At 37.8% G+C, this 13,154-nt stretch overlaps 1 protein-coding gene across 1 annotated transcript in view; it reads right to left on the reverse strand.

The window, feature by feature from the left end:
- Positions 1 to 13,154, reverse strand: part of thsd7ba (thrombospondin, type I, domain containing 7Ba) — a 160,985-nt gene that overhangs the window by 147,609 nt on the left and 222 nt on the right. The window lies entirely within an intron of this gene.

Here is a 13,154-nt window from a genome sequence, read left to right on the forward strand (position 1 = left end):
TTTCGAGGAGGCCTGGTTGCTGAGGTTGGCTGATAACATGGGTCAGCAGCTGCAGAGACACCTGGACCCTGAAGCCACGAATGTTACCCTGGAAAATAACTGTTAATGTACTGAGAGCTGTGTGTATTTATCTGCGTGTGTCCAAGTGTGTGTTTGTGTGTGTCCAAGTGTATGTATGTGTGTGTAGTAGAGTTAGAGGAGGAGCTGATACCTGCCTAGCCTGCAGAAGATGTCCAGAGATGGTTGAAACCTGTAAAAAGTCAATTATACAGAGGGGAAAAACGTGGAGAAGAGGGGAACCATGGGTGAAATTAAAAGCCTGCTTCTTGTGATAAGTGGTGACGATGGGAAGTCTGTTCTTTTTTGTAAGTGGTAATCTGGGGTGGTGTAAAAAAATGTCAAAATGTTCCAGCGTGTTGAGGAAAGAAGAGGTTGCACGCTGTGTGAAAGAGGAAACCGAACATGTAGCATTCTAGTTTGACACAGGACTTGATTTTCTTTGCAAAAATTAAATCAGTGGTAACAGTTAACAAAAAACAGGCTTTGGTTTTAGTGTCTATGAATATATCAAACAATGCTCTGTCCTGTGCTCAGTACCTCCTGCAATCAGTCAATATCAGATATAGAAGAAAGCTGCTCCACTGCGGGTGAACTTTGCTTTTAAATTCATAAAAATTTTATTTGAATTGGACATTTTCAGAGTCAAGATGCTGGAAAGATTTTCAAGATTCTGTCATAAAAAGTCATTCAGCACAAGCCAAAGGACAAATATGTTCCAAATGCTCAAAATAAGATCTGCAAGACTACAAAAAATAGGAATTAGTATCAGTACCTAAACAGAGCCTAAGACAAGGATTTAGCTCCTGTATAAAGGGATAATTTTTGTATTTTGAGTCATCAAAAACATTATTATTATCTTCCCCCCTCTCAGATCTAAATGTCAGAACATTATGTTCACTTTGTTCACTGACCTTTCCAAACCCATCAACACTGACGACAGTGCTAATAACCCAGTCACACACCACTATGTTTTTTTTTCTTCCTCACACTGTGCTATTTACATATTTAAAACAATGAGATCATTTTATGCAATGAATTGTTGTGTTTATTAATGCCCGAAAGACGTCATGTGCATCACTCCAAAACTGCGGGTGGGACTGAAACAAAAACGATGATTTCACACTTAATAAAAACACACATTACATGGGGTTTGCCATTTAGGAAAGGTTCAGAGCTAAATTCTCATGTTTATTAAAGAACATTAAAGCACCTGCCCAAGAGCACCAGCACAACATATTCAAATTTCCCTGCCATCAAACGCAAGTAAAGTAAATCTTCAACAACAGAAAGTCATTAGGCGAGCGCAGTTCCACGCACACAGACACAACCACTCAAACACTCATAGCTTTTGAAGTGTCCTCTATAAACTACTCAGTATATGGTCCACTGCATCAGAACTCAAAGTTCACATTTAGGGGTGTGAGGGGGAACAAGTTGGCATTTTGTGCTTTAAGGTGGCACCAGTACTGTGCCAGGAGATAAGGGCTCAGGACAATAGATAAAGACTGCTTGAGAGACAGCATGCTGAGCCTGTAGCTGTATGGATTATCAAAGCGCAGCCATGGATGGAAAAGAGGAGGGCAGAAGATGGGGAGGCTGGCCTAGTGTCTGTTACTGGGAATTATGGTTCCACACAGAAGAAAGGCACTCAAATGGCTGACTTCCTGTATTGATTGGCGGGTGTTCCAGGGATTAAACCTTAACCTTATATTGATCCAGTTTTCTTTGTGAGTCTGGATATGAGGGAAGAACACTGGTCATGAGACAGCTGCTACATTTCCCCTCGCTGATTTCTTCATTTTAATTGCTACATAAAATTCAGCTAAAGAACCTACACATCTGATTTTTATCTACAGGCCAACAAATAAAAGATTCAAAGTAATACAGAGAAATCCTAGAAAGGAATAGATGTGTAAAATGTGGTGCCACATGCACAATGTCAGGTAGCTGAACAAAAGAAAGCTATTATTTTCAAATGTTTGACTCCGATCTGACAGGCAGCCGTGTCCACTGGAAAAAAGCCAGTGCTATTAGCTCACCATTAGGATAACTGATGTCGCTCGCAAGTGTTAGTGCCACACAAGCTGATGAGCATAGACTCGAGGCACAATTTGTCACTCACTCCTTGGGTGTTTATGTTGGGTATAGCATGAAACGAAATAAGTACCTACTTTGTTTTGGCAATAACAATGAAGCTCTTTGCTGAGTGGGCAGCTGTTCGATAGAGTTGTATTCACCCGCTGTAGACTTTCAAAGAATGCACAATAATCAGAGATGATTGTAATGGCTGCAAAGTGTACATTGAATAATTCAACTCTCCCTCGTACATGATTGGCTACTGTGCTCCATAAGCACACTTTAGCATTCGCTATAGCCGAATCTCATTTGCATGAGTAAGTGGATTGTGATTGTGATCATGTTTTTGCAGTTCAAGACTTTTAAGCATCCTTCAAAATCAATAGAAGGGACAATTTACACATTTTAAAATATATTTTCACACGCAAATGTTTGATTTGTTTATGTTTTTGTGATTAGTGTCAGGTATTTGGATTGTAGCCATCTATTCTATCTCGTTTTGGATTATGTTTAGAAATAATTTTCTAATAATCTATAATCTTTGTTCCAGCACTTGAAAGCACAAAAAAATGCATGCACCACCGATTGTGCATATCTGTGAATGTATGCACACTCTGACCTGTTGTAAAAATAACATTCGCATTTGCTGTTTCAACTATTTTCTTAGGCTAATGTAGCGATATCATATAAAGTAGCTAGATGCTGCTCATACTTTTAACAGTTTTTTATTATTCAGTCTGTGAAAACATAAGATTTTGTGTCTTTGTTAACACTGGGCATGTAGAAATAAAAGATCATGCTTAAATAAATGTAATTGAAAAAAACTATTTAAAAAAGTGATTAAATTGCTTTTAGAGTTAGATTTGGTATTAGGACTTGTGGAATTCTAATACAACTGATACAGACAACCACAAAATGTAATTGACTAATTGGTCCACAAAGAGTGCTGGAAGATTGTAGTCAAGCAAAAGTAAATTACCTTTGTAGAAATCTAATTAGATAAAGATAAAAGCAAAATATAACGTAATACTACGTCTGCCTTTGTGTTGAAATGTCAGTGTATCTTCTAATGCAACATCATTACATCATCCTGGATGAACTGCATCAAACTTTTAAGTATAACCCTGCTATAAATCATGTTTTATATAGTATTTTGCAGCAGGAGGAAATACAGTCCATCGTCGTCGATCGTAGCTGATTAACTAGACAACAAATAAGATGACCACACTTATCATACTCTCACTTAAACCAAGAAAAGAAATAGTAATTAAAGCCAGATGAGTTGAAGTCGCATAAACAATATAAACTTTCATGTCTGGAGCCACAAACACACTTATTAAACTGAACAGAGAATTATTCTATTTTTAAAGTCAATGGTGCATACAAAACAGCTTTAATAAAGCATTTATACTGCTATTAATACTAGTACAAATTAATACAATTTCTTTTTTGTCACATTTTTCCAAAACACATCCCATAATTAACTACTCATAGAGAAATATAGTTTAAACTAATGATACACAAGCTTTCTAAAGGAACCATATGTTTCTTCAGTGTTATCATTCCTAAGTGTGTGCAGAGGCTACAGGAAGTCATCTGGCTTGGTTAGCAAAAGTCTTGGATATGCATGCTGAGCTAAAGAAAGTGCCCAGAGGCAAATGTTCACATGCTTTTTTTGGTGTATGAAGGAGTTGCACAACTTTGAAGGCAGTATTCAGTTTATGACCAACATAGAGCTGTGGCCTCCTGCAGTTTCTTTGCCGCTGCAGCTGCTGAGTGACTCCAGTCTTTTGTTCCATTCTAATAGTTTTTCCCAGACTTTATTTTTACAATATGCCAAATGTGAGCTGTAATGTAGAAAAATACAGTCCTTCAGGAATAATGACTTTTCTAGAAACACTCAAAATAATATTGCACAAAAGACAACACTCTTTCTATAATATGATTTAAATGTATGTATATTAATAACTCTTAGCTTGTCCTGACAGAACACGGTCTACCCACAAACTACATCTGCTCTGTAACTGACCTCATCGACTGTTACCATGACACTGTTTTTTGATATTGTCATTAGCAAAATAGCTTTAAGGCTAAAAACACAGTGATCTAATTAAGTCTGACACTCAGCGAACATGATAAAGTCTGACTGATTTTTCCACAGCCGTTATGTTTACTCCATGATCTGATGAAGAAGCACTGCAAGTAGTCACAGAAGATGGAATCTTCAAATGGCCTCGTGCAGTTCTCATTTGTATTTTCCCACAGCTGAGGCTCTTTACATTTTCATTTTGTATTAAGAAATTAACAGTTAAAGGGTTTTTTTTTGTTTCTTTCTTAATTTAAGCTCAGCTTGAACTTACTTGCTATGTGAGGCGTATGTGTTCCAAATTACTCAAATCACAACCAAGCAGGACATTATCATCTAGTTCCCTCCCTATTTAAAAATGTACACCCTGACTCCATGTTTTAGAAGTTAAATAAAAAATAAAAAAACACCAAAAGCATGCTTGAATGGCATCAGGCACTAATTAGCATGTCCATGACGCTATTGCATCATACTTGCATTCTGCTTAGTGTCAGCCTTTTACATGTGTTTGCCTCTTTTACTCTCTGTGCTCATATACATATATTTTCCAAATGGTCCAGTGAAGCTGTTCTCATTTTTCCTTATGGAGGCATCTGTTTTTTGAATGTTTGCAGTGACCTAAACAGTCCTTTAACACTATATTTTTTGCCCATCAGATCCAATCAATTTCCAACCAGGTGGTCTACACTGTTAGAAAAGCTGTTATTTTCTCCTAACCTGATATTGTTTGATAAAATCAGTTCGCAAATAATTAAAGATGTTGTGTTGTGATTTTGAGTATATTTGAATATACAATGATGACTAAAGAGAAAGGTCATTCACAGTTCAGCTGAAAGTGCTGCTACCAGTCAATAAGCAGAGTAAGAGCAGAGTGCCAGCAGCTGGAGTTTCGTGGGGTTGTGCAATCTTTTACAGAAAGCATGGTTAAGGTAGATCCAGGAAGCCACTGGGGGTTTGTAAAGTTACTAAACCTAGTACTAAAGTTTCAAACTTGGCAATGATGAGAAGAACTTGTGAGCAAAAATGACCAAGCTTTCTTGCAGAGGTAGAAAGGGGAAAGGTTTGAGCGCAGAGTGAGAAGAAACGGACTGCCATGATTTTGTAGAGGTAACGGCCTATATAATGCAACATCCAGCTATTTTAAAATGAACAGTTTTGCCTCTCCGTATCTTCGAAAAATATATTGAAATAAGTCAATGTACAGCCCAGAGCTTGAAGCGCAGTGTTGCGTCTTATCTTTTCAGAAAGATTCATGACAAAAAAAAAAAAACTAATAAAAAAAAATATGGATAGAGCTCAAAAGTGGCTTTCTGTATTCCAGACCTCTTCAATCTTGTACTAGTCACAATGTGCAAAGCACTTGGTTTGACAGGCAGCTGTCAGCCTTTTATTCTGTGTGTAAAACTGGGTAAGGGATAAGGAATTTCTGTAATTCAATTCGAAAGTGCTTTGACACAGAGAAATGATGGCTTAGGTCTAGCTTAGGGAAAATGACAGTGAATAAAACTGCTAAACCTAGCAGCTTGTTGAGCCAAGCATACAATAAGGAGGCCTTACATCAGCACTAGTGTGCATTTTAAGGGCAGAAAAGAACAAGTGACATCTTCATAAATGGTGCCATGCTGAACTCAGGGTACTGTGGTATTGCAAAGTAAGATCTGTGCAATCACAGTCTTAAAAGTGTTGGTATAAAACATTATTTTAAAGATGCATATTAAATTAGATTATTTTTTTAACTAGAAAAAATGTCAGATGTTGAAAGTATACAACATAACCACATAGCTGAAAGCTGTACAGTACTTTATTACTATCTTCAATGCATGATTTTATGTTTTGGTTATGTGGAAGCAGCTGCAACCAGTATTTTTATACACACTACTCTAGGAAAATCAAAAGCAACTCCACTCATCCTGATCGGGATTAGGATTTAGGAAGTGGTACACCAGTTCTACTCTAAGAAAGGCCAGTTGTTTTTCTCCCTCTTTTTTTTACTTCTTGTTACAAAAATAACACATTGTACAAATCTCTACAGCAAACACAAAGTAAATAAGACACACAAAAAAGGATTCCTTTAGTTAATCTGTTGAGTGAGAGCATAAAGGACAGAAACAGAATACTAAGCAAAATGAAGCATTTTCAGTGTAACAACAAGCAAAAATGACACATCAGTACAGCATTGCTTTGATACTATACCAGAAGAATGAAAACACCCAAGTTGTTTTATAAAGACCATTGTATTATGACTGGCAATGCAACTTCAAAATGACCTTTACTTTTTCATTTCATTTAATGAATACGTCTGCAATGTTTTAACAAGATGTTAAGATGCAAGAAGGATGGAAGCTTGTATCTGCTTGTGCTTGCATTCATTATCTGATGAAAGAATTTAATAAGTCAAAATGCGTTAATAAGAGCGTAACCTTTGTAAAAGATATTATGAATTGCTAAGTCCCATCATCTTTAAATTAGCTGAATTTCTTGCCAAATAATGGCGATACATTCCTCTACAAAGGGCAAAGCATGTTGCACCACTTTACTGAACAACCCAGAGGAGTTACGACTGATTTGTAGTTGGCTTCTGCCGTGGAATTGCATGCACATGTAATTACTGTGAATATCCCTACACTATCCAGCTATGAAATGGATAGATAATGTTGAAAAAATGTAAAAGCAGATGTGTAAATTGTACAGAAATGGAGAGTTTAATACACAAAGGGAAGATCATTTAGCTGAGCTTTCTTTTCCTACTTGTTATTACAGACTTGTGGATTTGTTTAATATGATAGAATGTGCCAAAAATAATTTAAAAAGTTAATCAGGGTTAGTCAAAAGATGTGTCATTATTATTTTAAGCATTAAATAATGTGCAGTTACATATCTGTTGAGCACATCCACTATCTGATTACTTTAGGGAAAAGTAGAGCTTTCTACCTTATAGCCTCATAACTTTTGGCAACAGAGAAATGTTTTCAACATGACCTCAAGTCAGAAAGAGGAGAAACAGAAAGATTTTTAGCTGATGAAATGTAACATTTCTTGGTCTCAGTCTGGAAGATTCAACTTGAGCTAGAGACATAAGGTCAATCCGAAACACAGCTTATAGTTTTCTTCAGTTGACATACATTTTTAAACTAGGTCATGATCAAGCATCTAAGAATCTCACTTAGGAAGCAGGCTAAAAGAAAAAAAATAGGATTAAAATATTCCCACGTCAGACTTGAAAATGACGACCTCGAGTTCCAGCAGCACAGCGGGATATGGGACTCATCCATACCCATAAACATACCAAATCTACATCTCCAGTTCAACTCAAACCAGGATGCCCCACAACGTCACAAATCCTGGTTTACAATACAATCAAGATTTCGTAGGATCTTTCATCACAGCAACTATTGTTGTAAGGGGAAGCTCAGAATGTCAGCGGCACAATACAGAATCAGTTTCAAGTAGCCAAACAATGCCTGCAATAACTGCACTGTGTTCAATAGGATTGTGGTTCTGTGATTCATAAAACTGCTTCTCTGATCTCCTGCCAGTGATCCATGAAATCTTTTTTGAATCCTCAAACATAAATAGAGCTCGGAGGATAATTCATGGTGCTCTGAGGTGTGAGCACTGAGATGAATGGCTATGCTATTGCTGGAGCAAACTGTCTTCTGAGATTGGACACCCAACATAAAGATCAAGCAAATAAAGGTGAGTATACGCAAAGATTTATATAAATATATAAAAGTAATTAATAGGTGACTAAAAATATAATGTGACTAACATGACTCAGATATCTTGAGGGTGTATTGTGTTAAAGAGTTCTACAAGAACTGCAAGAAAACCGGACTAAGAGGAGAGAAAACAAAGAAATGTTAAATTGCAGACCAAATTGTTCCGCATTTAAATGAAATCTGCTTGCAGAACAAAAGGTTATCACAGCAAAAAGGAGATCCTGTCCACTTTATTCTTTTCATTGACTATTACTGAGTTAACATGCTTAAGGTAAACCTGCTTTGCAAAGAATAAATTGTAATTTTAGTATTACTTATGCATCAAGATAACAGTTGACTCACATGTCTGGTTGACGGAAGGTGTAACACAGGAGGGGAGTTAAAAAGTTTCTCGGTATACTGTATATATGATCAGACAGGGGCTGTGCATCAGCAGAGCGCTCTGTCTGACCTTCCCTGCTGTTGAGCCCATTACGCTTCAATTAACGACAGCAGCCTGCTGCGACCAGCAGGAACAGCTGCTCAGCCCACATGGCGGTAATTCAATGAGAGTCACAGACAGGGGGACATAAAACTTGATCTACCAATCAGACACGCCAATGCACAAGAGGATACAAATTTACTCTGCTGTATTGGGCCTTGAGACGGGGGGAGTGAGAAGGATGACCTGGACACTATGAGCCTCTCACTCGTCGGAAATAATGCTGATCTTCGGCATATGTGTAATTCAATTTCACATGCATCAGAAATTTGATTAGTGATATGCTTTCGGCTAATGGATATTCAAAGTTCATGTTGACCGCAGACATTCTTTTCAATTATGTTTTTTATAATAGTTTGAATGACCGGTTATGGTTTTGTCTTTTTAATGGGCTGCCTGCTCTAGTCTCTACTTTTAGTCACACAAGAAAAGGGTTACCAAAGCTCAGAAATGTTCTAATTCAACATCCAATGCCTCAGACGCACACAATACAACTTCATGGAAATAAAGGGCCGAGACAGCATGTTGATAGAATAATAGGAAGTTCCATTCAATAATACGTGTTTACTTTTTTAAATAATTGACCAAAAACCACTGTTGTTTCATAACGGACCAAAGGAAATTATTCTCGTGCAATTATTGTCTTCTTTTTAATGGATGTGCTGTGTGCAACGAGACACAGGACAAACAGAAACCTTGCTGTTGTCTATTCCATACAAGGCTCTAGAACTAGTACAAGACAATGAAGCAATCTGCAGGTGTGCAGTGAAAACATAAATAGTGTTCTTGGAAGGATCCTAAGCTATATCATACTTCATATTTCTATGTTGTGATAAATATATATGCACACTCAAACACCGATTTTTCAGAGAGGAACTTTGTTTCGTAACTTTTGTATAATACCAAAATCAAAGCGTAACATGAACACTTAACAGTGAAAACAAACATAGGACAAAATGTGTAAAATGTTTCCGAAACAATAACAGCTACAAAAACAACTTGACAACCAAAGAAATTGAAAAGAAAAAGAAAACAAGAAAAAATGTTCCTGTTAAAGATAAATATTTCTTAACTCTAAGTTAATTTTTGTAATTGCTCTCAAAGAAAATAAACGATTTACCCTTTTTCAAACAAAAAAGTTTGTTTGCTTTTTTTTAAATCTAAATTTCTTTTTGCGGTTATCCAAAACTCAGGGTTAGAGTTCATGACTTGGGTTGTTGGTCATCGATGGTGATGTCTTAGACCTCAGAAAGTTAAAATACACGTACAAGCGCCTTAACAACGATCACAAGAGGCTTGGATTTATCACCCAAGGCTTTCCACACCACAATCTTAAAGCACAAAAAGTCACCTTGAAACTTTAAGCTTATGATGCAAAGCAACACCAAATCCTGACAATGCAATTAACATGAAAAATGTGAAACAATGTGTTTGTGTAGACAAGGCTTCCCAACGTTCCCTAACAATGCCCACACCTTATCTGTAACTTCACCAGGCGTCTTGGAGAGTGTAATTACACCAGGACCCTCCAGCCTGGGACAGTGCTGTTGGCCTGATTGGATCTCACCTTGGCTTGACCTCTTCATCCCAGGGTGACTGAACCAACTCTCTACATCTTGACGAAGAACAATGCATTAGTTAATCAACTGATAAAACCTCTAGATAAAAGTGTCTGGATCCCATTAGCTCTGGAAATAACTCTCCACTCTCTGCTGGCAGTTTTACTATTGCTGAGAATGTAGTGTAGCATAGAGCCAGTATCTTTCACGAGGGGTGGGACTCTTAATGAGCAACTTCTTTTGGATGCAGAGTCAGCAGAACTTGTTCAGTGGACAGACAGATATCAAACTTTAGTCTTGCAAATCTTGTCTGTGTTGCTCACAGCTGTCTGGTCAACTAAGAAAAACATTTTTGTTTCTGAATAAACATTTCAAATACAAAATGGCAAGTGTGAAATTCTCTTAATTCAATTATTAAGTTAAATTCCTTTCATTTTCCTAGACTGATGTCTGCCACGGGATCCAATTTTACCCAACAGCAAACTTACCCAACCTTATCCAAGTAATCTATTATAGTTTTAATGCATATACATTAGTAACCAGCTTAAAGAAAAGCAAATAATGAATAACGAGAATAGCTCGTAAATTACAAAATTATTTGGATTAATTGCCCAAGTGCATCATCCTATTAAATATCCAATATATATTTGCAGTTTTCTTTCTATTAAAATATTTAATGTTAATATAGGAGCGTTCCAGTCTACTCTTAGGAACTCTCGCTAATTTGTAGTGTCATAAAATTAAATATATGCAGTTAGTAACCAACTGGTTACTTTATAGCCTAGGTAGAGAGGGTGTATAAATGATTCCAACTCTCTAAGCAGGTGTTATGAAGGCAGATCTAGCCTTGCTGGAATATATTGCAGCCCACGCCTTCAGGAGAGAGGCCATCTTCAGAGACCAACATAACAAATTTGAAGTGTAACAAATGGCAGTCAGGAATTTCTGAGAAGCCAAGAGAAGTTTTGCAGCAGCTACACAACTCCTTGGAACAACATTCAAGTCTTCAGACAGACCACGTGTGGGGAATAGAAATATTTTACTGCTATTATTTGCTGCTATTTTTATAATCATCATTAACATTTCAGTATTAATAGTGATGTTGCATGTAGATGCATTCAGATGTTCAAATATATGGTTATAGCCTTTATTACAGGTCCAAAGAAGAACCATTTTAAACGGTTGAGTTGAATCTATAATTTAAATGTTATTAATGCTTTTATGATCTCTGTGTAGAGGGCAGAGACAGGAAAATACACTTTGTGCCAAAATGAGACAGGAAGTTATGTCTTTGAAGTTGCAGCTTTTGCAGAAGTGAAACCGAAAGCAGAGTGAGTGCAAGGGAAGAGCAGGGTGTTTATTATGCATACTGCGGATTAAGCCTTAAGTAGTTGTGGTAGACTGAAACAGTTGTTATATATTTTACATATAAGTCAAGATCATTACACACAGGATGGCCTTAGCCTGGTTGCCTAAGTTGAGGTCAACTAAGGTGCAGAGAGCAGATGCACACTCTGTGCACGCACAGACAGACAAATAGTGAGAGGTCATGACACGCACGCAGTACACAGCATGCACGCCTCGCCGCGTGTACGCACAGACACACATACACACACACACTGTTAGGGTGTAGGTGAAAGTTGACTGATGAAGCAGTAGATGCACGATGCGAGAGCTGAGCTGGCTTACGGGAAACCACCGGGGAGAAGATGGAAGCCAGTGTACTTTTAATTGTGCCTTAAGTTGTCAAATAGAACATTTGTGGTTTTGAAGCTGATGTATGTGATGACGCAATGAGGGGGCGTCACTAAATATACTCTGATGCATATAAAACTGTATTTTGATGTTAGGAGGATGAGATTGTGGGGCTGTCTGCTTACGGAGTCCGCTCATTCTCCCACGCGTGTCATTTCATTAAAATCATCGTCTTTACCCTTTGGACCAGTGTGGTTACTTGCATTCCTCCTGTGTTTCCTTCCCTATATTTTTGAGCCTTAACACACGCTAACCCAATCGCTTTTTTCCAGAGGGAAAGTGCAGATCTTGTAGCATTCCCTGAACTATTCAATTCCAAAGGTTTTAAAATCATCATCAGGACATTGTCCAAGCATATTTAATTTCCTTGTGATGAACAACATTAAGAGGGAATGCCATGACATTGCTCGAGTGCCAGTAATTATTGGAGAAATGTACTGCACCCATGTGTGTGTGCTCCATCTGCCTACTTGATAAAATATATGAATACATTTTCTAAAGCACTTATCCACCTTAGGTTCATGGCATTCTGGCCTGGAGCCAAGCTGTCATAAAACAGTGTACAGCCTGCACAGGTCAACCCGTCTATCACGGGGCAAACACAGACAGACTGACAATCAAACCCTGACACCTTTACCTACGGCCAATTTAGAATCTCAGATGAATCCAACAATCGTGTCTTTGGACTGATGGACAGGCCACAGCACACAGAGAGAACCTACAATGGCTTTGAGAAGGTGGAAACCAAACACAGAAGGTCTTTTGCAGTATGTAATTTACTAATTCTAAACACTGGATTCTCTTTGTCATATTTTTATCTTATAAACCTGGCCTGACCCCATTTGCTAAACCCCTCCTCGAGAGATTCTGCTACAAACACTTCCTTGCACCATAACGCAGCACACTTTAGGCAGCTCAAGGGTCATTGGAGGTGTTTGGACGCAGCTGGGGCTACTTTACAGCCCTGAAAAGGTGTGCATGATCATTCTGGCATGCTGTGTCCTTCACAACATTGCGATAGCACATGACATTCCTTTACCGCCTGGAACAGAGCAGCAACTAGTCTGCCAGCTACATGACACACAACCAATGATGGAACATCCTGGAGGGGCTGCAATTCAGGCTCACCAAGACTTAGTTCAGTGTCTTTGAACTGAACTGATAGTCAGCTGAATGCTTAATGTTAAGATGACATTTTTGATGAAATCCTATTTTATATATACATATATATAAATGTTTCACTGCAGCTGGTTGTAGACAACTTAGTCAGTCAATAAGTGGGCATGTCGATCACATTCTTGCATGTGTTGGACAGTGGAATATATGGATAGTGGCCACTCCAGTCCAGCATCACACTGGCCTACAGTTTAAAACAGTTGGAAAAAAGTTTGTTTGCATCGCCTTTTTTTTTCTTCAAC

Source organism: Oreochromis aureus, linkage group 16, assembly GCF_013358895.1.
Source record: "Oreochromis aureus strain Israel breed Guangdong linkage group 16, ZZ_aureus, whole genome shotgun sequence".
Classification (NCBI taxonomy): domain Eukaryota; kingdom Metazoa; phylum Chordata; class Actinopteri; order Cichliformes; family Cichlidae; genus Oreochromis; species Oreochromis aureus.